This window comes from Schistocerca nitens, chromosome 5 (genome assembly GCF_023898315.1).
Source record: "Schistocerca nitens isolate TAMUIC-IGC-003100 chromosome 5, iqSchNite1.1, whole genome shotgun sequence".
Taxonomy (NCBI): domain Eukaryota; kingdom Metazoa; phylum Arthropoda; class Insecta; order Orthoptera; family Acrididae; genus Schistocerca; species Schistocerca nitens.
In genome coordinates this window covers 631,920,736-631,945,275 of record NC_064618.1, presented here as the reverse complement: position 1 = coordinate 631,945,275, position 24,540 = coordinate 631,920,736, and positions in this window count along the sequence as shown.

Below are 24,540 nucleotides of genomic sequence, written 5' to 3'. Positions count from 1 at the left end.
GTCTGTGTTCGATGGATATTTATTTATTTCTGATTTGGGCCTTATTCACTAACTTTGTTAAGCAGGGAAGTACCAGAAATGTTCTGTAACGCAATACTTGAAGACGTCCACATAACCACAGATTCCTTAACAGAAGATACTGGATTTAATAACTCATTCCTAGATCCACTGTCACCTTGTGCACGTACCTGTGATGGCGGAAGACTAAATTCAGCTCCCAAAATTTTATCTTCGAAAGTTTTAGTTTCCTATTCGAAAAAAACCTTTGACACAGATCGATTCGTCTTCTTTAACTCATGTCGTCAATATGTACGTGACTCCTCTCAAAGTCAAATAAGAGCAAAATATGAACTGTAACAGTTATAATTATTCTTGTGGCATTAGATTCGCTAAATCACAACCAGACTCACCTCCCAAACTAATCTAGACCACTGTCTAGGCTACACATTTGCCTCATCACAACCTATAAAGATAAAATATCGTCACGTAGTATCAAAGCAGCAGTCAAACTGTGTGTGGTGTCGGTAACCTAAGCAACATTAATATCAAGTCAGAAAACTCGACAAAGCTCAAGAATTTGGTATTATATATGATACTATTCGACAATGTCATAACATCTTTAATCTGGCATTCTTTAACAATTTCCTTAAAAAGCACACAGGTTATAAACTTATTTGCTATAGCAGGAACTGGAAAGAATGAAAAGTTTGCGTGAACCGATGAGTTTTACAAAGTTGCCAGCAGTCTATGTATTTACTGCGTATAGGCGCATATCGCCTCCTGAAAAACATTTTCTTGCTCATATATCGCGAAAGCGTGAAATCTAAACAAATTCAACGAACGCGATTTTTTTTCGCTACTACTTGCTCATTAAGCTTTGGTGTCAACGTCCGCTCGGATGAGATTTTCAACATAATGTATACGGATCCAGCTAAAACACTATTAACGATCTAGCAGTAAATTCTTTATCTGTGAGTGGGAAACAGTTAGCGAGCTCCAGCCAAGCTCTACGTACCCAGACGGTGAGGACTCGGCCACAGCACTGTAGAGCGGATGTTCTGCTCTGGTCTGGTCTGGCCTGACTAACAGCAAGTGGGCAGAGAAGAGGGCGTGGCGTAGGTGCACAAGGGGTTGGCCAGCGGACACGTGACGTCACGTGATGCCGAACCGCAGCTCTTCCATCACTCTACAGGCCCCTTCGCGCGCACCAATTCAACGACCGACCGACCAATTTCGTGGTAGCCTACACACTTCCCAACCGACAGCCATCAGCGATTGCAGCACCGCATAGTTGTTGTTACGTGTTTATCTTAAGTTCATTGTGTTTATGTTCTACGAAATCCCGCTTGGTTTTACACAGCAAACGACCGAAAAAAGTTCGCATTTTATCACTATCGCGGGATTAGCTGCTGTTCTAAGATAACATGACCGAGAGTGGAGAAACTTATCTGACAGGTTCGCAGGAGAGCTTCTGTAAGGTTTGGAAGGTAGGAGACTAGATACTGGCAGAAGTAAAGCTGTGAGGACGGAGCGTAGAGCGTAAGTCATGCTTGGGTAGCTCAGATGGCTGCCGGCACGGTAACTCAGCATGTGCGGCTAGAGGGATAGATGCCGTCTGTAATAAAAAAACTGAGTTAATGGATCAACGACGAACTGAAACGGATGTCTTGCGACGTCCGCACCGAGCAGATGCAACGAACGAAAACGAACAAAATGAGATTAAAAAAGAAAAGCAAGATAGTAGAGCACTTCCCCGCGAAAGGCAAGGGTTCCGACTTCGAGTCTCGCTCCGGCACATAGTTTTCCTCTGTAAGGAAGTTTCTTATTTGACAGTGTTTGTGGGGAAATTTATACCGAAAATGATTGTGGACACGTCATGTGAGAAGTAGAGCAACAGAGACGCAAGAAATAAAGCACTTGTTTCATTTTTAACAAATCCGTAATGGTTTCATGTGGCTCATGGAGAGTGTAATATATATAAAACTCCGTCGACCTTCTGTATTTCGAATATTAGGTTTTATTTTTGATATTTATCGGAAATGAAATCTAAAATCCGAAATACGGACAAATTAGGTCTTAGATTTCTTTTCCAGTATGCATCGGATGTAAAACCTAAAAACCGAAATACAGACGTCAGTGGATGATTTTTCATAAAATGTAACTGTTTCATTGTTATAAGTATTAAAAGACTCCAGTACATACCCAAGCCTTCTGCTATGAAGAGCAGAGTGTGGACGTTTTATTATTTTTTATCTTTTTCTGGTTGCTGAAAATTTTATTTATTATGTATCTATTATATTTATTAGTGCGCCACCACCATTTGCGCTCTTTCTTCTTCTCATTTGAAATGGTACACATGGTATCAAGGGAGCGTTCTATGTTGTTTTATGCTGTTTTATAATTGATGTTCGCTACTTAGCGTAAAATTACTGACTATAAACGCTTGGTCGTCCCATTTTCTTTTCTCGATCAGAATATTACTTGATTTTGATGTACCTGAAGATGCAGCTGGAATGCTGCGAATGCGCTTATGAATAAAGTACTTACAACTGAAGCGGTTTTATCTTCATGATCACATATCCAGGTTGCAGCTGTCCTAACCACAATGTCTTCGGCGTGAAATGAGTTTCCTAAACTTCCAGAGGAATCTTTTACCCTTCATAAATGAATAAATTAATGAAGTTTACATGAAGGTGTTTTGTTTTATTTATTTTGTTTCACCGTGATAAATTTTCTCAGATAACTATAAATCACGTTATAGGTTTCAAGAATTATTTTAGGTAATAATTGTGATGATACAACAGCACTGAATTTCTGCCAGTGTCTAGAAACCGTAACGTAACTAACAGCCTCAGATTGCAGCCTACAGCCTCTCTCTTAAGAGTATTCTTTTTTCTTAAAAATGGTTTGATGATGTTCAGCAGCTCTGAAATGCATGATTCACCTTTTCTTAGGTTATCACGAAAATCATCGGCTCCCATCTCCGTAAGTAACAGAGCCATTTCTTTGCCCACGGATTTCTCTCGAATTTTTTTTGACATTGTTATGTCCGCAACAGCCAACGCAAACCCCAGTTTTTGTTTCTATGTAAAGCCAGTCAGGATCTCAGAGAACGTGTTAGTCTACCACAATTATATTGCACCTGGGAGTAAGGGTGCTTCCGTCGGCTTAGTGAAAGTTTTTATGACGACATTTCACGCAGATACGCTGAAACATATGATAGTACCTGTACAGGTGCCTTGAAATCATTCGTAGTGCCATGCGTTTTCCCTAGCCACCACTACTATGCTTCTTTACTATAAAGTCACCGCGTGTTTCCGATAACGGCCACAAGAGGCCAAGTCCAATAATATCGTGGTGTGGTAGTAAACTCAATTAACTGAAAGAAATCCCAACAACAGGACTGCGCTGTAATCAGTGAGTGCAGTCGGTCGGGACGTGTACAGGCTCCCACAAAATTGGTCGATGATCTGATGCGTGTGTAGGGGCGTAAGGCGGCTACAGACGATCGGATTTGTCGGTTCGGCAGCGAATCCGATGTAGTCTCGTGCGGCGTCGACAATACCTGAAGTAACAATCAATTTTGTCAGTCGGCTCTTGGTTTCCGTGGAAAATACTTAGCCACATGTTTCAATTAAAAGTGATACAGCAACCAAAATATTTTATTAAATCTGAAAATACGTTGCTATACATTTTTATTCTTCCACTAAAAATGCATGTATCTTCCCTATTAATTTTCTTGATCCTCTCGTTGTAAGGAAGCATTGATAATAAGAGGAACTGGTGAATCACTGTTCCATAAAACTAATGAATTGTTATTTCACGACGAGGTGGAAGGGACTGGAGTTTGACTAGCTATGTTAGTAACTGACGGCTGCAGTGTCAATCTTCCGAACGTTCCATCAAAGTATGACATCGGATGCTAGTTTTTTCGCAATAAAAGTTGTCCCACACACCACGCGAAAGTATCAGCAGGCTTCTCTTCCATTGAGAGGAATGTGTGTGCTGCGTCTATAAGTTCCTCTTGCCTCCTCATTAATTCCGTCGCACCTCGTACGACAGGTGTCTGTGTTTAAGATTCCTGCAACAAAGAATGAATGGCTAGAAACAGCAAAGCTTTCCGAAGCATTGTGACAGCTCAACAATGACACCACCACTCTGGATGGTAAACGTGCACTAATAAAGAAACCTCTGAGAACAGGAATTTTTTTATTTTAATTATAAAGTGACATTAAGTGTAGTTTCATTTTCAATGGTCATTACTAATAATGCATTCGTGTACGTTTACACATTTGCGATTGGAAGTATTTCTGGTGGTGGGGTTCTAAGAAATAGCATTTTATGCGAACCCGCAACCTGGAAAATTAAATTTTACTGGTCCATCGTTATTGCCTGATACAAACATCACAGCCCTTAATAATTTCCTAGGCGACAGTGCACCTGCAATTAGTGACCATCTATTCAAACCATTTTTGCAGGCAAACTTAACACTCGAATAGAATTTTGCAATTTCAGATTGTCACGAGCAGGATCAGTAATGGAAAATGAGTTTCATATTTTGTCAGCACGTCAGAAACATGTTATACTGAACATGGGACACATAGATATACTTTCGTAGAGTGCTATTTCCTGCACATTCATTTAAAAAAGCTCTCCAGTAGGTACACTATGTGATCAAAAGTATCAGGACACCTGTCTAAAAATGAATTACAAGTTCGTGGCGCCCTCCATCGGTAATGCTGGAGTTCAATTGGTGTTGGTCCACCCTTAGCCTTGGTGACTTGAGGCATACGTTCAATCAGCTGCTGGAAGGTTTCTTGGGGAATGGCAGCCCATTCTTCACGGAGTGCTGTACTGAGGAGAGGTATCGATGACGGTCGGTGAGGCCTGCCATGAAGCCGGCGTTCCAAAATATCCCAAAGGTGTTCTTTAGGATTCAGATCAGGACTCTGTGCAGGCCGGTCCGTTACAGGTATGTTATTGTCGTGTAACCACTCCGCCACAGACGGTGCATTATGAACAGTTGCTCGATCGTGTTGAAAAATGAAATCGCCATCCCCGAATTGCTCTTCAACTGTGGGAAGCAAGAAAGTGCTCAAAACATCAATGTAAACCTGTGCTGTGATAGTGCCACGCAAAATAGTAAAGGGTGGAAGCCCCCTCCATGAAAAACGCGACCGCATCATAACACTACTGCCTCCGAATCTTACTGTTGGTACTACACACACTGGCAGATGACGTTCACCGTGATTCGATCACTCCAAACGACGTTTTTCTACTGTTCAATCGTCAAATGTTTACGCTCCTCACGCCAAGCCAGGCGTCGTTGGCATTTACCGGCGTGATGTGTGGCTTATAAGCAGCCGCTCAACCATGGAATCCAAGTTTTCTCACCTCCTGCCTAACTGTCATAGTACTTTCAGTGGAGCCTGAAGCAATTTGGAATTCCTGTGTGACGGTCTGGATAGATGTCAGCCTATTACACATTACGACCCTCTTCAACTGTTGGCGGTCTCTGTCAGACAATAGGCCAGCTCGGCCTGTACGCTTTTGTGCTGTACGTGTCCCTTCACGTTCCCGTTTCACTATCACGTCGGAAACAGTGGAATTATGGATGTTTCGGAGTGTGGAAATCTCGCGTACAGACGTATGACACAAGTGACACCCAATCACCTGACCACGTTCGAAGTCCGTGGGTTCCACTCTCTCACGATAAGCCGGCCGCGGTGGTCTCGCGGTTCTAGGCGCGCAGTCCGGAACCGTGCGACTGCTACGGTCGCAGGTTCGAATCCTGCCTCGGGCATGGATGTTTGTGATGTCCTTAGGTTAGTTAGGTTTAAGTAGTTCTAAGTTCTAGGGGACTTATGACTACAGCAGTTGAGTCCCATAGTGCTCAGAGCCATTTGAACCATCTCTCACGATATCTAATGACTACTGCGGTAGCTGTTATGGAGTACCTGGCAGTAGGTGGCAGCACAATGCACCCAATATGAAAAACGTATGTATTTGAGGGATGTCCGGATACTTTTGATCACATAGTGTATATTACAAATCATTGTGTAGACTACAAAGATATTGATAATAGAATATTCCGGGACGTGCATAGGCGGGAAGCAAAATAGACTGTTATGTTAAAAATATATTTACTGAATACTTCAGTGACATCGGAAATAAACCTTTCCAAGAAAAGATGGTGAACTTGTTGGGTAATGATAAGTAGTTGGGTGTTAGATAAGCATGAAATTTCACCTACCTCATCGTCGTCATCACCACCAGATGTGTATTCACTACCTCTGACGATAATGTCCTTCACATATAAGAAAGTCAAATACCCATGGTACCATATGAATGGCACCCATGTTTTATTGATACCGGCTCCAAAATTTTACTTTGTTATAACTGGCATGAATACAAAAATCTTTTGCAGCATTTATATCTGTTGTAAAGAGCATTATTGCTGATAATAAACAACAACATCAGTCAATTTTAATTATAATTACTTTTCTCCATTCTCTCTTTTATGCAACCCTTATATTTTCTATTTTCTTTATCTCTGTTGATGCATTGGAAGTAGGTTCCACTGTTCCAACTTCGCTGCTAGTCTTCCTAGCACCTGATTATGCACATTATTGTTACAATATTAGTTATTGTTTAGATCTCACAAAGACGTTAGAGATTTGTAAAGTTCTAAGAACTAAACTTAAGTTCACAGTCTGCAAAGATAGTAGTTCCTGATGTTTGCGGTAGGACTTCCACAACACGACTGACGAGCTTTCCGACCCGACAGCGCCACAAACGAACGAGCATATCTGAACGGGTGGTCGGATGGCGCAACCATACCGACAGAACTCGACAAACGTTGTGTCGGCGACAAGCCTACACAACGCCTGACATTGAGTTGACCCGAGCAAACAATCGGATCGTCTTTAGCACACAGAGGTGTCTGGCATAAGCCTCTTACGATCTAATGTTGCACTAAGGTGGCCACATCTAAGCAAACAAGTACATATACCCATCGCCCTCAAACAGTGTAGTCACACTTGTACAAGCAACAGTTCGTGCTTTACCTATGTGGACTTCGAGTGAAGACGATTTGCTGCTTGTGGCAGCTTTGCATTTAAGACGGAAAAAAAAAATCGCGTGAGGAAACGCGATGTTTAGGTTAAAGAAACGAAAAGCGTATTCTAACGATAAGTTACTCTGAGCTGTAGATGTATTCACGATAAACAGAGGGACGTATTTGATACTCCTATTACTCGCGACATCTTTGATTAAAAAGCTCGGTACAATTGTCAGAGAAACCGTAACTCCACATGGACGGCTGACAGCAGTATCACGATTTCCCTCGCTCTGAAGGGACTATGGTAATTTAAAATACGTATGTATACACGTCTGTAATGATATTTTTTTCAAATTTCACTTCAGTCGCATAGTAGGGGCGTTAGTAGCGCCACTATGAGGATGCAAATCAAGTTTGCTTTAAAAACACGCTGCAATGGTCGGGAGCGTTAGTCACCTTTGAGACAGGACGTGGTGAGTTGATGTCAGGCAAAAATGCCTTTAAGGCGACAGAGACGTCATTATGAACACTGTAAGACGTGTATATTTCTATTGTCTATTGTCAAACCACAATTTATGAAAGATGTTTATATTTTATTAATAGGATTAAGTAGGAATAATTAATATTTGTCATGTTGGAAATAATTGTGGTAGCAGGTAATATCTGCACCAAAGTATTGTTGATATAACTCTAAAAAGGGCGGGAGAAACCGCGTACGGATACATTTTAAGAAGAGAGCGCATTGATACATTTTGTAATGGTAGCAGGGATTGTCTGCACCAGAAATCATTGTTGGAGGGAGAGACCGCACTTTTGCGTTCGTAGGAAGTCAGTAGTAAGCGAGCAGTGAAGCGAGTCGGTAGCAGGTCTGAAGCGAGACGTTGAGAGGAGCGTTGTGCCTGCCAGCCACTAGCTATGATTTACAAGAGATTATAAACGGATGTACAGAGACATCAGCTAACTATTATAATAAGAGGAACTAATATTATTGAATTAATTTTTTGAGAAACTCAAGACTACTGAAGGTATCCAGCATGAGATTTTCACTCTGCAGCGGAGTCTGCGCTGATATGAAACTTCCTGGCAGATTAAAACTGTGTGCCCGACCGAGACTCGAATTCGGGACCTTTCCCTTTCGCGGGCAAGTGCTCTACCACCTGAGCTACCGAAGCACGACTTACGGCCGCTACTCACAGCTGTACTTCTGCCAGTATCTCGTCTCCTACCTTCCAAACTTTACAGAAGCTCTCCTGCGAACCTTGCAGAACTAGCACTCCTGAAAGAATGGATACTGCGGAGACATGGCTTAGCCACAGCCTGGGGGATGTTTCCAGAATGAGATTTTCACTCTGCAGCGGAGTGTGCGCTGATATGAAACTTACCAGCCGTGAGTCGTGCTTCGGTAGCTCAGATGCTAGAGCACTTGCCCGCGAAAGGCAAAGGTCCCGAGTTCGAGTCTCGCTCGGGCACACAGTTTTAATCTGCCAGGAAGTTTCATATCAGCACACACTCCGCTGCAGAGTGAAAATCTCATTCTGGAAACATCCCCCAGGCTGTGGCTAAGCCATGTCTCCGCAGTATCCATTCTTTCAGGAGTGCTAGTTCTGCAAGGTTCGCAGGAGAGCTTCTGTAAAGTTTGGAAGGTAGGAGACGAGATACTGGCAGAAGTAAAGCTGTGAGTACCGGGCGTGAGTTGTGCTTCGGTAGCTCAGATGGTAGAGCACTTGCCCGCGAAAGGCAAAGGTCCCGAGTTCGAGTCTCGGTCGGGCACACAGTTTTAATCTGCCAGGAAGTTTCGTTACTGACGGTGTGTTTGCGCATTGCTAGTTGTAAGATTATTGTAAAAAGTAAGTCCCATTTGAACGTTTGTAAAATCATTTCATTCAGAATATAATAAACTTTTGCCAGCAATATTGCATTTCTAATTATATGCAAAGATTGGGAAAGAGAATAAATTTCAAAGGGAAGATTAACATCAGGATTGATGTTCACGAAGTCAATGAAGTTAAGGAATTCTGCTACCTATGCAGTAAAATAACCAATGACGGACGGAGCAAGGAGGACATCAAAAGCAGACTCGCTATGGCAAAAAAGGCATTTCTGGCCAATAGAAGTCTACTAATATCAAATACCGGCCTTAATTTGAGGAAGAAATTTCTGAGGATGTACGTCTGGAGTACAGCATTGTATGGTAGTGAAACATGGACTGTGGGAAAACCGGAACAGAAGAGAATTGAAGCATTTGAGATGTGGTGCTATAGACGAATGTTGAAAATTAGGTGGACTGATAAGGTAAGGAATGAGGAGGTTCTATGCAGAATCAGAGAGGAAAGGAACATGTGGAAAACACTGATAGGGAGAAGGGACAGGATGATAGGACATCTGCTAAGACATGAGGGAATGACTTCCATGGTACTAGAGGGAGCTGTAGAGGGTAAAAACTGTAGAGTAAGACAGAGATTGGAATACGTCAACAAATAATTGAGGACATAGGTTGCAAGTGCTACTCTGAGATGAAGAGGTTAGCACAGGAAAGGAATTCGTGGCGGGCCGCATCAAACCAGTCAGTAGACTGATGACCAAAAAAAAAGAAATAAAATTATAATCCATCCCAAAAACCATCAACGTAAAACTTTGCTAAATTTTATTCTTGTCAAGAAAAAGTTTAACTATGAATTACGTAACTTCAGTCAAATTAATTAACGAATAACGTCAGCTTTGCTATTAAAGAATAACGTCAGCTTTCGTAATAAATACAGCCACTTATTATGAAAGCCCACCAGCAGCTAATAGAGTATAGTAAAACAGAGTAAGTATACTCATGTCGCAGTTCGATGTAGCAGTCAGATGGCGATCTAGTAACAGTAAAAAAGGTAAGGAACAGTTTTGGGTTATTGCAAATAACGACTGAGGGCCACACGACAACGACACATTCTATGTTTCGTCGAAATAATCAGAAAATCACTTTTAAAAAGCAGCAATTAAATTTGTATGCAAAGATTGGGAAAGAGAATAAATTTCAAAGGGAAGATTTCATTTGTTATCATTAAGCAAGAGATAGAAATTCTAAGGAAAGGTTTCATAGTTTATTGTAAAAGATAAGGTTATCAGTAAAAAAAGAGGTATAGAGGAGACGGGAAGGTTTCAAGACCTCACTCGAGGAGGAGGAGGAGGACGAGGAGGAGATCATTGTTTAACGTCCCGTCGAGAACGACTTCATTAGTGTCGGAGCACATGCTCGGATTATGGAAGGACGGACAAGGAAAGCGGCCGTGCCCTTTCGAAGGAGCCATCCCGGCATTTGCCTTAAGCGATTTAGATAAATCACGGCAAAGACCTCACTGAGTTAGAACGTTGCCTTATGTTACGGCTACGAGAAGCTGGATGTTCCCACTGTAGAAAGAGTGGGCATGAACGTAGCCACTGTATATAGTTGCTGCCAGCGGTGGTCGGGAGAATGTGCGATCGCAATTTAAACGGAAGCTGGCACCACAGTGACACAACGAACTGTTACAGATTGGTTACCTCAAGGACAGCTCCAAGCCAGACGCCCTGTAGCGTGCGTTCCACTGACCCCATACCACCACCATTTGAGATTTCAGTGGTATCAAGGGAGAGCCCATTGGAGGCAAGATGGAGGGCTGTTGTGTTTTCTGATGAGAGCTGTTTCTGTGTCGTTGCCGTGGTTGATTAAAAGGAGGCCAGTTGAGGGCCTGTAACCAACCTGTCCGCGTGCTACACACACTGGAGCTACACCTGAAGTTATGGGCTGAGGTGTGATTTTCCTTCGCAGAAAATTTGTACGTCATTCTGGTGATTCGACCTGTTGTGCTGCCGTTCATGGACAGCATTCGAGAAGATGTTTTCCAATAGGATAACGCTCGTCCAAGTACCGCTGCTGTAACCCAACATACTCTCTCGACATTTTGCGCTGGCTTACTCTATCACCAGATCTGTCTCCAATACAGGATACATGGGACATCATAGGACGGCAACCCTGGCGTCATGCTCAAACAGCATAACTATCCCTGTACTGACTGATCAAGTGCAACAGACATGGAATTCCATCCCATAAACTGTCATCCGGCACCTTTACGGCGCAATGTACTTTTGGGATCTTGCGGTCAACAATGCACGTTTGCATTCTTGCAGTCAGCATTCTGATAGATACACAGAGTATTTCACATTTGCAATGGCTTATCTCGCACTTTCATTAACCTGTAATCTTACATATTAATCACGTAACGTGTTAATATATTACCTGGAAAAATGTACTCCCGAAATTTCGTTACTCTTCATGAATTATTTTTCGGTGTGGTAATTTTTTTCCGTCAGTGTGTATAAGCTCCAGCAAGTTCCTATAGATCTGCTTCATATCGCGCTACATAAGACCTCTACGAAGATGCCTCTTAGCGGGCGAATACTTTGTAATTTAGTATGTATGCACAAGCATGCGTGATTGAAAATCGATCAGTTGTCAAGCGGTTTAAACAGACTTAATGCTCGCACAAAATTACGCTAAGATCGGTCCAACACGCTTGCATAAAGCACTTTATCATGCATGCGTATCAGTCTTGCATTTAGATGTGTGGCTGCCTGTACGGCAAGCTTGACAAGCATACATGTGCAAAGACTTTGTGCAGCTATGCTTAATCGTCTGTAGGGTAATTTTGCCCAGGGATTCTGGCCGTTCTATATGGTTGAAGCTTCCTAGGTTTTCAGGTATGTAAGTTGGTGCCAGGGCGCCAAAATGTGCATCGACAGTGAACTGGCTTGTTCGAGCACATGTAAGTTGTGAGGCAAGCTTCACAGCGGCACTACGTCGAGCTATATGAATCAAATCTGTCGCAAATTTCCGGAAACGTTTATTCGAGTGTATGAAAGCCAACATTGTTTCAGATAGAGCGAAACGGAGACACAATAATGCTTCCAGGAACCCTGACCACGCACCTCCGTCACTTATATGAGGTATATTTCAGGTCAGTGTATTTCAGGTCACGCCCTTCCCCTGGGGACCCCACACCCTGCCAACACATGCGAGGCATTTGTATTTGGTACGATGGAGGTCAGGATATAACCTGATACTGGTTACTTGATAGCCCCTGAATACAGAGCTCCTGTGTGTGATATACACAGGATCAGTATGTAACGTGATAACCCGCCCATACATCTTGGGCAAGAGCGTGACATAGAAATGACGGTAAAAGAGAGGTAGGTCAACTTCTGTCTCCCCATCACCCTCAGGACCCCTTTTTCTCTCTAGTTTAGTTATATGAATCTTGTAATTCGAGGTCTGTTCACCATAATGAAAGGTGCCAGTTTGTTATAAACAAAAACAAATTAATTTGTGGATTATTAATAATAATTTTCAACCTTTTCTATCTGTAGTTCAATTGTATAAGGCCAGTCACTTTTGTACATTACAGTGAACGGATGATTTTCTGTCATAACCAATAACACTGATGCTACAAAACAATTTATGGTTTGTTGGCAATATTTTTTTCTTTTTGTTAATAATTGTTTTATATATTTAGTAACAACAACTTTTTAAAAGTTTTTTAAACTCATGGTTTATTTACTAACACTTGCAAGGTTTCTTTACAATAAGTTTTGTGGACTTAAATGTTTTCTTATTTTTTAATGTTTAAAGCTAATATTTTCTGGTACAAGATACATATACAAAGAGATACTATTTATTTAGTCTAAAACTAGTAAAGAAGAAGAAGAAGAAATAGCACACTAGGTGCGTTAAAAGTTGTTTTTTACCCAACAGGTGTGCTGTTTCCTCACATCAGAAATCTCGTTATTCCATTCACACAATCACCCTCCAGTGCAGTGAGAGTTCTTCTTCTGTGCCACATACAATTGCTTCACACAATCAGAAAGAAAGATTGGACATGATGGAAGTACCTAGTTTTCCACTTAATCATTATTTTCCTTTCTAAACAAATTAAATTGTTTGTATACTCAGTTTTAATTCTTTTTCATGTAGTATTTACATTTCATTATAACTTTCTGGTACAATTTTTAAACTAATGCTGTCAGGTGCCGATATATATATACACAAATGCTACTTATTTAAATTAAAACTAGTAAATAAGAGGAAGAAGAACCTGTAAAAAAAATGGTGTTTCCAATTCAATCAGTTCTTTCTTATTTTTTTATACAATTCAAATTTCGTTTTTATGTGCTTTTTACTCATTTTTATGCAATATTTATGTATAATAATTTCTTTCTGATTGTTTAGTATGCAATTCAGTTTTCCTTTCTATATCCAGGTCTCATTCTATCATACTGTATTTACAATGCATAGGACACAGTGATTAGCAGTATCAGCAGGGCGTTTCTGTAAGTGTTTGCTTTTAATTTACAAAGTAATAGGTGATGATAAAATGTATTGCAGTAGGTCAACATAAGAAACGTTACACTTTCTCTGGAGCTATGAACACAGTTCATTGTGCTATTTTCCAAAGAGTTGCAATTTTTAAAGGGAACAACAGTTGTCTCTATCGCGCACTGGAGTCATTTAACCAGCTATGTACAAATCTGTTCAAATCCCATTCCTGTCACGTTTAGTTTGGGAGCTACATCACTTCAAAGTTTCAGGGGCGGATACCACGTGCTGTACATTATATGTGACTGAGTGGTGGTGGATGTCCTGGCGGCGGGATGCTGATTTAAATATGGCGTTCAAATGTGCGTCCATGTTCCTCAATGCATAATGCAATGCGCCTTCTGAAGTATCTGACTGGATGTAACGTCGCCAGTGTCATGAAGCGACGATTCCAGATCGTACATCAACAGACCACTGACGTAGACGTTCGACAGGTCGTACCCCCTGAGATTTGCCTGCGAACGAGCAGTGTATGTTATGACGTTTCACTGTATCATAAATTGTGAAAGTGGACTCATCAGAGAATATAACACTTTGTAAGAACGCCAGAGCGAAATTACGCATGGCCCATTCACAGAAAGTAACTCTCCAATTGCAATCTTTCTCGTGTATCTTTGATGAAACCTGTGACCCTTTACTATACGCCACACAGATGTAAAGCTGATACCAGCGACTGCAGCAACGTCTCGTAAACTGGCATGGATATCGTGGTGTATTGCAGCTAAAACAAACACCTCTGTCTCCTCACTTCTTTCAGGTCTTCGTCTGTTACTGCTGCACCTTCCCAAGCTGCCTGTTTCCCGAAGTCGTTGTTCAGCACGTAAGAAGGTAATGGCTGCCGGTGGTCTTCACAAGGATATCTCAGAGCATACGCGATGGCTGCTTCAGTGGCATCGTGTCGCCATTCACCAAGCACCAGCAACATGCCAACATAAGCGTTATACGAGCATGCCATCTTCATCCAACGTCAGTAACTGGGGCATACTGAACCTCGTTTGTTTGTGTGATTCAACCTGTCGCGTATACGGCCGTGTACGACGACTCGCAGTCTAACAGTGCATCAAGAAAGCTTGTGGCTCCGTGACAGCGGGAACGTTACATCTCGTTCGCAGCGCATTAGAAGGCGCACTGTGTTATGTACAGCGGGTGGTATCCGCTCCTGAAACTTTAAAGGGCCGTAGCTCTCAAACTAGACGTAATCAGAATTTGATGTATAATGATTTGTAGACAGCAGGTTTAAACGATTTCAGCGCTTAAATGAAACAACTGTTTCCCCATTTAAAAAATTGTATCTCTCTGCTGTAGCTCTTTAGAAAGTAACACAATAAACTATGTTCATATCTCTGCAGAAAGTGTGACGTTTCTTATGTTGATCTACCACAATAAATTTTCGCGTCGCTTATTGGTTTGTAAGTTACACAAGCGAACACATTCACTTTAACACATATAATGCGCAACTTTGATTTGTACTCATAATAGTATAGGCAATAAGCATGCATGATTATTCTGTAATCAATGAACTCGGACACATGTACACACATGTACTTGTGGCAAACAGTTCATCCATCAATTTCACATATACTTGCTCACACACACACATATATATATCTACTATTTATAACTAAATACCCATCTACACATTCAAACACAAAAGCGAACATTGTGAATGTGGAAGGGTCTCGATTCCATCCTTACAGATGAACCATTAATTATTACGTCGCGACCGGTTGACTTTCAACTGCATTGCAGTATGTACGAGATAACAATTGTTGAACCATAAGAAAAAGAAAAAACATTTAAATTAATTGCAAACTACGGCGTGGACGCACTTTATTCAACATGTAAACATCACTACAGATATTCGGATTTACTTCATGACATGTTCGATATGCCTACCATCATTAGCGATGATGTGGCTCAGACGAATACCAAAATTCTGCATGACCTGCTGAAGTGTCGGAATATCGATGCGGACGATGACCTCCTGAATGACTGTTTTCAGCTCGGCTATAGTTCTGGGGTTATTGCTGTACGCATTGTCTCTAAAATAGCCCCCCCAAAAAAGGAGTCGCACATTTTCAGGTCTAGTTAATATGGCGGCCAATCGGTCCCATGCCAGTGGTCTCTGACTACCCCAGAACGATAATGCGGTCTCCAAAGTGCTCCTACAGGCCATCAAGAAGTCTCCTTCTTCGACAGGGTCGAGTTCCGTCTTGCGTGAACCACATCTTTCCGAAATCAGGGTCACTTTGGATACTGGGTTGAAATCATCTTCCAAAATCTTCACGCATCGTTTGACAGTCACGGTACCATCAAGGGTTAATGCACCGATTATTCCGTGACTGGACATTGCACACCACACAGTCGCCCTTTGAGAGTGAAGAGACATCTCCATCCCGAAATGCGCATTCTCAGTCCCTGAAATGCGCCAATTTTGCATATTGACGAACCATCCAAATAGAAGTGGGCTAAACCAAACCATGCGCATACTGATTTCCATCGCGCCCCGCGGTCAACTATATAGTTTGAACGTCCTATCGTAAACCCTTTAGAATTTATGACGATTTTATTTCATATAGTTCAATAATTGTCACCCCGTATGTCATGCCCTAGTTATCGAAGGACTGCTTGGTGCACCATATGTGGAGGTCGAGACAGGGCACCTCCAACACCATTGAGTAATCTTTTAATCTTCGATCATGTGAGCCTTTGTGACTTCACGATGGACATCTTTAGCCCACCTTTCCGTGACACTATGACTGTGCTGTATGCATACATTTTAAACCTGATCCCCACAAACTCCACAAACAGCGACCCATTTTCATCAGGCCGATAACCTTGTTTTCAGGTCGGAGTCGGCTGCATATCCAGACCTGTCGAATGTTTCTGTATTGTGCCTAGTAACTTCATATGGATCGCAGCCTTTCTCTCAACAGATGAAACTGTCTGTATTCATTCATATTAACTTAGATTCACAGAAGTTTGTCTTCATAATCTCATAGTGAAATCAGTGCATATGGAGTTTTGAGAGGTTTAGAATACATTTACAGACACAGACGGCGACTAGTCCTTGATTAAAGATCGTGATCCACTTAAAACTTGGCGATAAAGTTTCTTGCCCCACAATGCCCCTCCCAATGGGAAAGGAAATGAATTTCACAGTTGTTTCTTACATTTCCCATGATTTTGTCTACAATAGAATTATACATTAATTTTAAAAATTCCTGTTGAGAATCACACATTGCAAGAGCCCTCTTTTCGGTATTTTCATCAATATACTCTTTCAACTATTGTGACTGTTTGAAGGAGACGCCACATGTAAGTTTCTTCACGGAACTGAAATATTGCTGGAGGTTTTCATAGTCCACCGCCAATGGTCCACATGTATCGTTTTGAGCCGCGCGGTATTGTTCTTTTCAGAGTTTATGGCAACCGTGGGCGCTAGGAAAGAGGTGTGATCCAAGAACACATTGACTCTTTTATGTACTTGATTGCAGGTGCCGATAGTTTGCAGCGCTGCCGCCACAACCAAATTCGTGCCTGTCATTTGCCCCATGATCGTGCTGCTTTTCTTCCCCCAGATTCACGGCCTCACGGGACTGTGTGGCCTTCGCAGCCGCCCGCTGGTGCCACCCGGGCACCCAAGGAGGAATGGATGGACGATGCGCCCTCACCCTCCACCATCCCCACTGGTCGACTCGATGGACCTGGGCCTGTCATCACCACTGCCGTCATATCCCCAGGATACGCCTTCAGGCCTGGATGTGTGTATGCCGTCTTCCACAGTCACAACTCCTGTCCTACACCCAGCGTCCTGCTACCCCTAGCCCACTCACCAGCACAACGGTCGGCAGAGATGAAGCTCGAAGATCGATAGTAGGCAACAGATCAAGTGCGCCTGTCTCGAGAGAGGCCAGAGATACACCGACAAGCAACAAGCCTCCAACTCGCTCTTGATGGCATGTATTTAGGCCACTGCCACTGACCTCACTAACTCACACTCCAGTTTGGCGTCTGTCAGTTAACTGCAGTGTGTGCTCAGTTCACTGACTCACTCAGGCTATGACAAAGCACAGAGACCAAATCGAGACTAGCGGTGAGCCTAAAGTTTGTAACAGCAAGATTACTGATTTTGGTTGCAAGAGGACTATTACGGTTGAGCTTGTACCACAAGACGTGGACTCTATTCAAGATAAGTAAGTACTTTAATTTCATGTAAACAAAGAACCGTACAAATCCACGTGTACACTTCTCTTGTAGAAAGAGGATAATGGATAGCCATAGCAACATCCTCTCCCTTGCTTCCTAGGGTACAGGACACTGCAGTTAACCTAGCCAAATGGTAGATATCACGTGGGTAAAATACAAAACTCAATGAAACCCTTGCTTTGGTGAGATTACAACTGTTGTATATGCTACAATCATTTTTCAGATTCTCCCCCCCCCCCTATCTGTTTGTGCCACCAGAATAATGAATCGAAGTGTTTTTAGTTGAACTGACGTTTTGATGCCCCTCGTCTGTCTTGATGTCATATAAAAGTGTAAAAGTGTACTCTATTTGGCATTTTCCCTACCAATTTATTCAACACGATTTTATTCTCCACCTGTCCATTTTGAATGTAAAAGGTATTCTCAATAGCGCTATGTACCAGAATCAGTTCCTGTTCAGGATAACGAGCCTTTTATACTCAAAGAACCTTACAGATCTTTTCAGTGGGCTATTTTGTAAAGCACGTGGGACTCACATTCGGTATGATGGCAGTTCGAATCCATATATGGTCATCTGGATTCAGGTTTCCCGTGCTTTTCGCAAATAATTTAAGGCAAATTCTGGGATGGTTCCATTGAAAATGATACAGTACTCTGCGCTAAGCGACGGTGAAAAGGATGACACCTGTGGGCAGTGAATGACTGGGAACGACTGATTTGTTATGATGAATGACACTGCGCCCTGTGGTAATGCGATTAAGTGTTTGGGTTTACCTGGGTAATGCCATCATGTAGTTGGTTAGCGATGATGTATGGAGGAGGTGTCGTTACTGTTTGAGAACGTATTTTGTAGTTAGGGTGTGATCCTATTATTACGATTATACAAACGCTAAATGTGGAAAAATATTACCATATGTTACAGCGTTATGTACTGCGTACAGTAGAGGAAGAATTCGGATACGATGTGTCGTCTGTATCAGCATAACAATGCAGTCTGTCATAAAGGAGCGTCTATGAGAGGATGGTTTGTGGACAATAACATTCATGAAATGGACTAGCCTTCCCAGACGCCTGACCTGACCCCAATGGAACACCTTTGGGATGAGTTATAATGTCGACTCCGCTGCAGACTCCATTTTCCAAAACCGCTACATTCTATGGTTTCCGTGCTTGAGGAAAAATGGGTTTCCATTCCTCCACAAACACTCCACATGCCTCATTGAAAATATCCCAAGTCGAGATCAAGCCGTCATAAAGGCGAAGGGTGGACATACCATATATCAATGTCCACTAATAGATGCCCAAATACTTTTGATAGAATAGTGTACGTTCACTTCAGTACCTCGTCACGGCACATTCATTCCAATTGCACGCACCAAACATCAAGTACCTGTCATCTCATCATAATCACAGCATAAGGTCTCCCTTATCTAGTACTATATCTGTGGACAATCTTAAAGCAAAATTATTGGCAAGCTCCCTTTCTGTTGCTCTGTCCGCCTCTAGAACACGCCGCCGTGCATTCTGCGCACAAGTCAAAGATCTGCTGCATTAAAATAAAACTTTAAACTCTTTCTTTGGTCAGCCTTACAACTTTCCTCTCAATAAATAACGTACGTATATGAGTGGTTCTCTTTATCATACAGTGAAGGAAGCCTCATTTCGTCGCACCATTTCATTCCTTTCTCATTTAATTTCTCCATAAATTACTCCCATTCCTTTTCTCCTCAGTTCTACTCTGTCCTGACTCACTTCTCTTGTTCCCATTGCTACTGCAGCCCACAATCTACTCTGTCTATATATTGAGCTACTAATTTTTATTGTATTTCCTTCAGAACTCCTATTTATTGTCAGACAATTTTTGGCTTAAATAAAGAAATAAATAAAATAAATGAAACGAAAATTTACAAACAAAATTCCAAAATAGACACCATTTACATTATTAAATAACTTCTTTGTGAAACACTTTTGTATACTATGGATAAACCGAATGAGATAGAACTGTTTTAAATAGGCTACCATTGAGCTTGAGAAGGTGGACGCTCCAGTCTTCAACCGACCATTCTGACTTGCGCTTTTTACGTCTATATCTACGTCAATATGCCACAAGCCACCTGACGGTGAGTGGAGGAGGGTTCCTCTGGTACCACTAACTTATCTCCCCTTCCCTCTTCCACGCACAAATGACGCGTCGGAAGTATGATGGTCGGTAAACCGCTGTATTAGTTCTAATTTCTCGAATTTTCTCGTTGTGGTCTTATCACGAGGCATACGTCGGAGGAAGTAATATGTTGTCCGACTCCTCCCTGAAAGTACTCTCTCGAAACGTCAGTAGTAAATACCTCTGTGATGCCCAACACTTCACTTGTAGCGCTTGCCACTGGAGATTGTTGAGCATCTCTGTAAAGTACAAGCGCCGAGTAAAGGATACTGTGACGAAACGCGCAGCTGTTCATTGGACCTTTTCTATCTCGTCTGTCACGTCTACCTGTAAGGGTCACAGATTGACGAACAGCACTCAATGATCGGTCGAGCAAGCGGATTGTAAGCCACTTTTTTTTTAGTGGCTAAATTACATTTCCTTAACATGCTTCGTATGAACCACAGTCTGGTATCTGCTTGTCCTACTATTAGTTATTCACTATCTGATCAAAAGTATCCGGAGACGTGGCTGAAAATGATTTACAAGTTCGTGGCACCCTCCATCGGTAATGCTGGAATTTAAAATGGTGCTGGCCCACCCTTAGCCTTGATGACAGTTTCCACTCTCTCAGGCACACGTCCAATCAGTGCTGGAAGGCTTGGTTTCTTGGGGAATGGCAGCCCATTCTTCAAGGAGTGCTGCACTGAAGAGAGGTATCGATGTCGGTCGGTGAGGCCTGGCACGAATTTGGCGTTCCAAAACATCGCAAAGGTGTTCTATAGGATTCAGGTCAGGAGTCAGTGCAGGAAAGTCCATTATAGGGATGTTATCGTCGTGTAACCACTCCGCTACAGGCGGTGCATTATCAACAGGTGCTCGATCGTGTTGAAAAATGCAATCGTCATACCCGAATTGCTCTTCAACAGTGGGAAGCAAGAAGGTGCTTAAGACATCAATGTACGCTTGTGTTGTGATAGTGCCACGCAAAACAACAACGGGTGCAAGCCCCCTCCATGAAAAACATGACACCATAACACCACCACCTCCGATTTTTACTGCTGGCACTACACACGCTGGCAGACGACGCTCACTGGGCATTCGCCATATCCACACCACGCCGTCCGATCGCCACGTTGTGTGCCGTGACTCGTCACTCCACACAACGTTTTTCTACAGTTCAATCGTCCAATGCTTACGCTCCTTACACCGAGCGAGGCGTCATTAGCATTTACCGGCCTGATGTCTGGCTTATGAGTAGTTTTCTCACCTCAGGCCTAACTGTCATAGTATTTTCAGTGGAGACTGAAGCAATTTGGAATTCCTGTGTGACGGTCTGGATAGATGTCTGCCTATTACACATTAGACCCTCTTCAATTGTCGGGGGTCTCTGTCAGTCAAAAGACGAGGTCGGCCTTTACGCTTTTGTGCTGTACGCGTACCTTCATGTTTCCACTTCACTGTCACATCGGAAACAGTGGACCTAGGGATGTTTAGGAGTCTGGAAATCTCGCGTACAGGCTTAAGACACAAGTGACACGCAAACACCTGACCACGTTCGATTTGAAGTCTGTGAGTTTCGCAGAGCGCCCCATTCTGCTCTCTCACGATGTCTAATGACTACTGAGGTTGCTGATATGGAGTACCTGTCAGTAGGTGGCATCACAATGCACCTAATATGAAAAACTTATGTTTCTGGGGGTGTCCTGGTGCTTTTGATCAGATAGTGTATGTGGTCATTCCACGTAAGGTGTGTCCGGATAGGTACGTCTAGATTTTTTACCGTGGTTACTGTTTCCAGCAGTTTGTCACCAATCAGGTTTTCCGTGATTTCTCCTATTCACGCTTGCAAAGCCGGGATAGTTCCTGCTTTAAAGCCCATCCTTGCGAAATTAGATCTTTAAGTATGGAAATGCCTGCACATATGAATTACATTGTTTTCGTTGTTCTGGAACTGTGATAACTGGCATGTCGATTGTACTTTTAAAAAATTACTACTACTACTGCGTATTCCACTTTTCACGAAGAAAAGTAGGATTTTTCTGGCGCGTTACTGTTTTTAGTCTTTGCCATCTCCTAAGCATCGGATTTCCTGCTAGATGTAACACTATTCATCAAATTCATGAAATATTTTTATACCTTTCTAAAGACAGAATACTCTGTTCAGGTTCTCATTCACCGTGGAGTCAGGATATTTTCAGTCAGTAACCATAGTGGCTGGTAGTGTGGCAGAAAGAGGCGTAACTGAGAATATTTGGGAAGAGATTTTCAGTCCTCTATTTGCTTAACAACCGAGGGGAGCCTTTCATAATCCGTGAGCATAGCTGGCAGAAAGGAACTGTTTATAATTTATTTCTGGAAGAATATGTCCCCTACTAAACGCAGAGACCGTAGTGGAGCTGAAAGTGTGTTTATCTATGTGTATATAACATAAGGTCAATAACTTGCTGGGCATGTACAGCGCACGTACGTCTTTGCCAATCGCAAGTGATACATCTGACGACGATTAGCGATGGTGACGATGTGTGTCGTAATGGGTGTAGTGTATGGGTAAAAGTGGAAAATGTCTTGTTTGATGGAACAGTGCTTCTTATAGCCCTTGTATGTCCTCCGTAAGTACTGTAAATAAAGCACCAATTTTTCACACACCTCCGTACAGTCAGTCATGCGGCCATTTGCCACAACGCACAAGTTGAGGACAGTCTGGACGATAATCCCGAGTCGCGTTTCAAGTCAAGTACTCGCAGTGACCCCTGTTGGTGCCTAAGGGCAGCCAGGCAGACCCAGCAACAGAGTAACGGGCGAAGTTTACCGGCCAGGATAGCAGGAGTGCTGGAACTGGAGGCTCGGCACAAGTGTCCCCGGAGGACGGAAGCTGCCCGACCCATTACGCTACAGGGCCCCAACAGATCTGAGTGTCTGTCCAGGTTGTGCTGGCTTAACTAATAGCTTGAGACTTCAGTACTGTTTGAAATTGCTAATTGCGACCTTATGCACAGCTACTGCTGTGTTTGTTAGAGCGCTGTTGCGTTACTGATTGGTTGGTTCTTCATTGCCATTAGGTCATTTGAACTTTTAAATATCTTCTGTGCACATCTATATGTATGTTAACGAGAGCACTATAACACAGTCGTGTCTGTCTACAAGACTAATTTTTACGGGGTTTTAATATTTCATGCCCCCTTAACCCTTATGGGTGGAGGGTTGGGCTAACAGCTTTAAAAAAAACGCTTTTCACCCAGTAGAACTTGCCTCTACCTCAGATGTTAAAACAAAAAAAAGGAGACATATGTACTATGAATTTAAAATGATGTTCCAAGGTGACATAAATTGGGAGAAATATGAATAATATAATGCCTTCCTCATTAACTATTTAAATACAATGATAAAAATGTTGAACAGTGAGCACAGTTAAAAACATCTGAAAAATTCTGAACACGACAGGAAAAAATGGAACACTGTGCACCTTCACTAAAACAAGGAAAGATGTAGATGGAAAGAAGGGTGGAGGGCGACAGGCGAGAACAGTGAAGCTGGGTGGGTCCTGGCACAGCTTGCATTGTTGCCAAATTTATACAAAATGGCGGGTCCAATATGGCGGCCATAGATGCGGTAACGTTGCACTGATGTCATGGTGGGAAAATCAAATTTTGGCAGGAAATAGGGCTATTGAGATATCTCCACTAAACTAAATCCTCCCACCCCTCCCCCAACTCCTATGATGTCACCCACCCTCCAACACCAGCCTGCCCCTGGAAATGGCAGGAAATGGTCAGTCTCTGTCCAGCTGCCGGACAAGAAGGTTAGGTTAGAGTACCTCATTTATTTTTTGCGAGAAATGTGTTCTTAGTGGTGTTATCCTGCTGACCCCACCCTCACTTTCCGCCACCGTCCACCACCACTTTTCCCAGTCACACGTCTGTATGTTTGCGTCGAAGCTAGAATCCGAACTGCCCTAGGTCGACAATACCGCCACCAGAGAGCGCTAGAAACTTTTCTGCAGCCACTCCCCACTTTCCACTGTCCATCTCCCCCTGCCTCCCCCCCCCTCTACCACCCCGCCCCCCCACACACACTTTTTCGAGTTGCAGCAGCTGGTTTCGAGGTACTATGAGAGAGGGGAAAACTTATAGTTTTATAGTTACTTTGGTGTTTATAACATTTCTGAATCACTGAGTGAGCTTAGTTTACATTTGATGCTGGAGCCAGATATGATACGGTGTTTACTTTTTATTTTCTTCACTTTTTGAAGCCCAGTTCTACAATGGAACACCCATGTAGGTGTCTAAGTACAGATGGGCTAGGCAGAAAGTTTGCCTATCTCAAAGTTAATGACATATTTCAGGGCCCACAACAGATCGTGAAAGAAACACAGATACTCAGCAGGTTGGATGTCTAAAAGATTTGCCTGGAATTTGAAGGAGTGCCCTACAGTAAAGAAAATATATGTGGAATTTTCGGTGAATTTTCTATGTTCTACAGCTGTTGGTCTGGAAATGCTCTAAAGCTACGAGGGGCACTCCTAAAGAAATGCACACCATTTTTGTAAAAATACAGTTTTCATTTTGCATGTGTGAAAGTTTTACAGTGTGTAGATACATCTTTCTCGCTTGTTTTCAAACTTAGTTCAACCTGTTCTCGTGAGTGGCGCCGTCACAGCATGTCTTCAAGATGGCTGCTACACTTGACGTTCGTCAGAAGAAACGTGCTGTCATAGAATTCCTGTGCTGTGAAAAC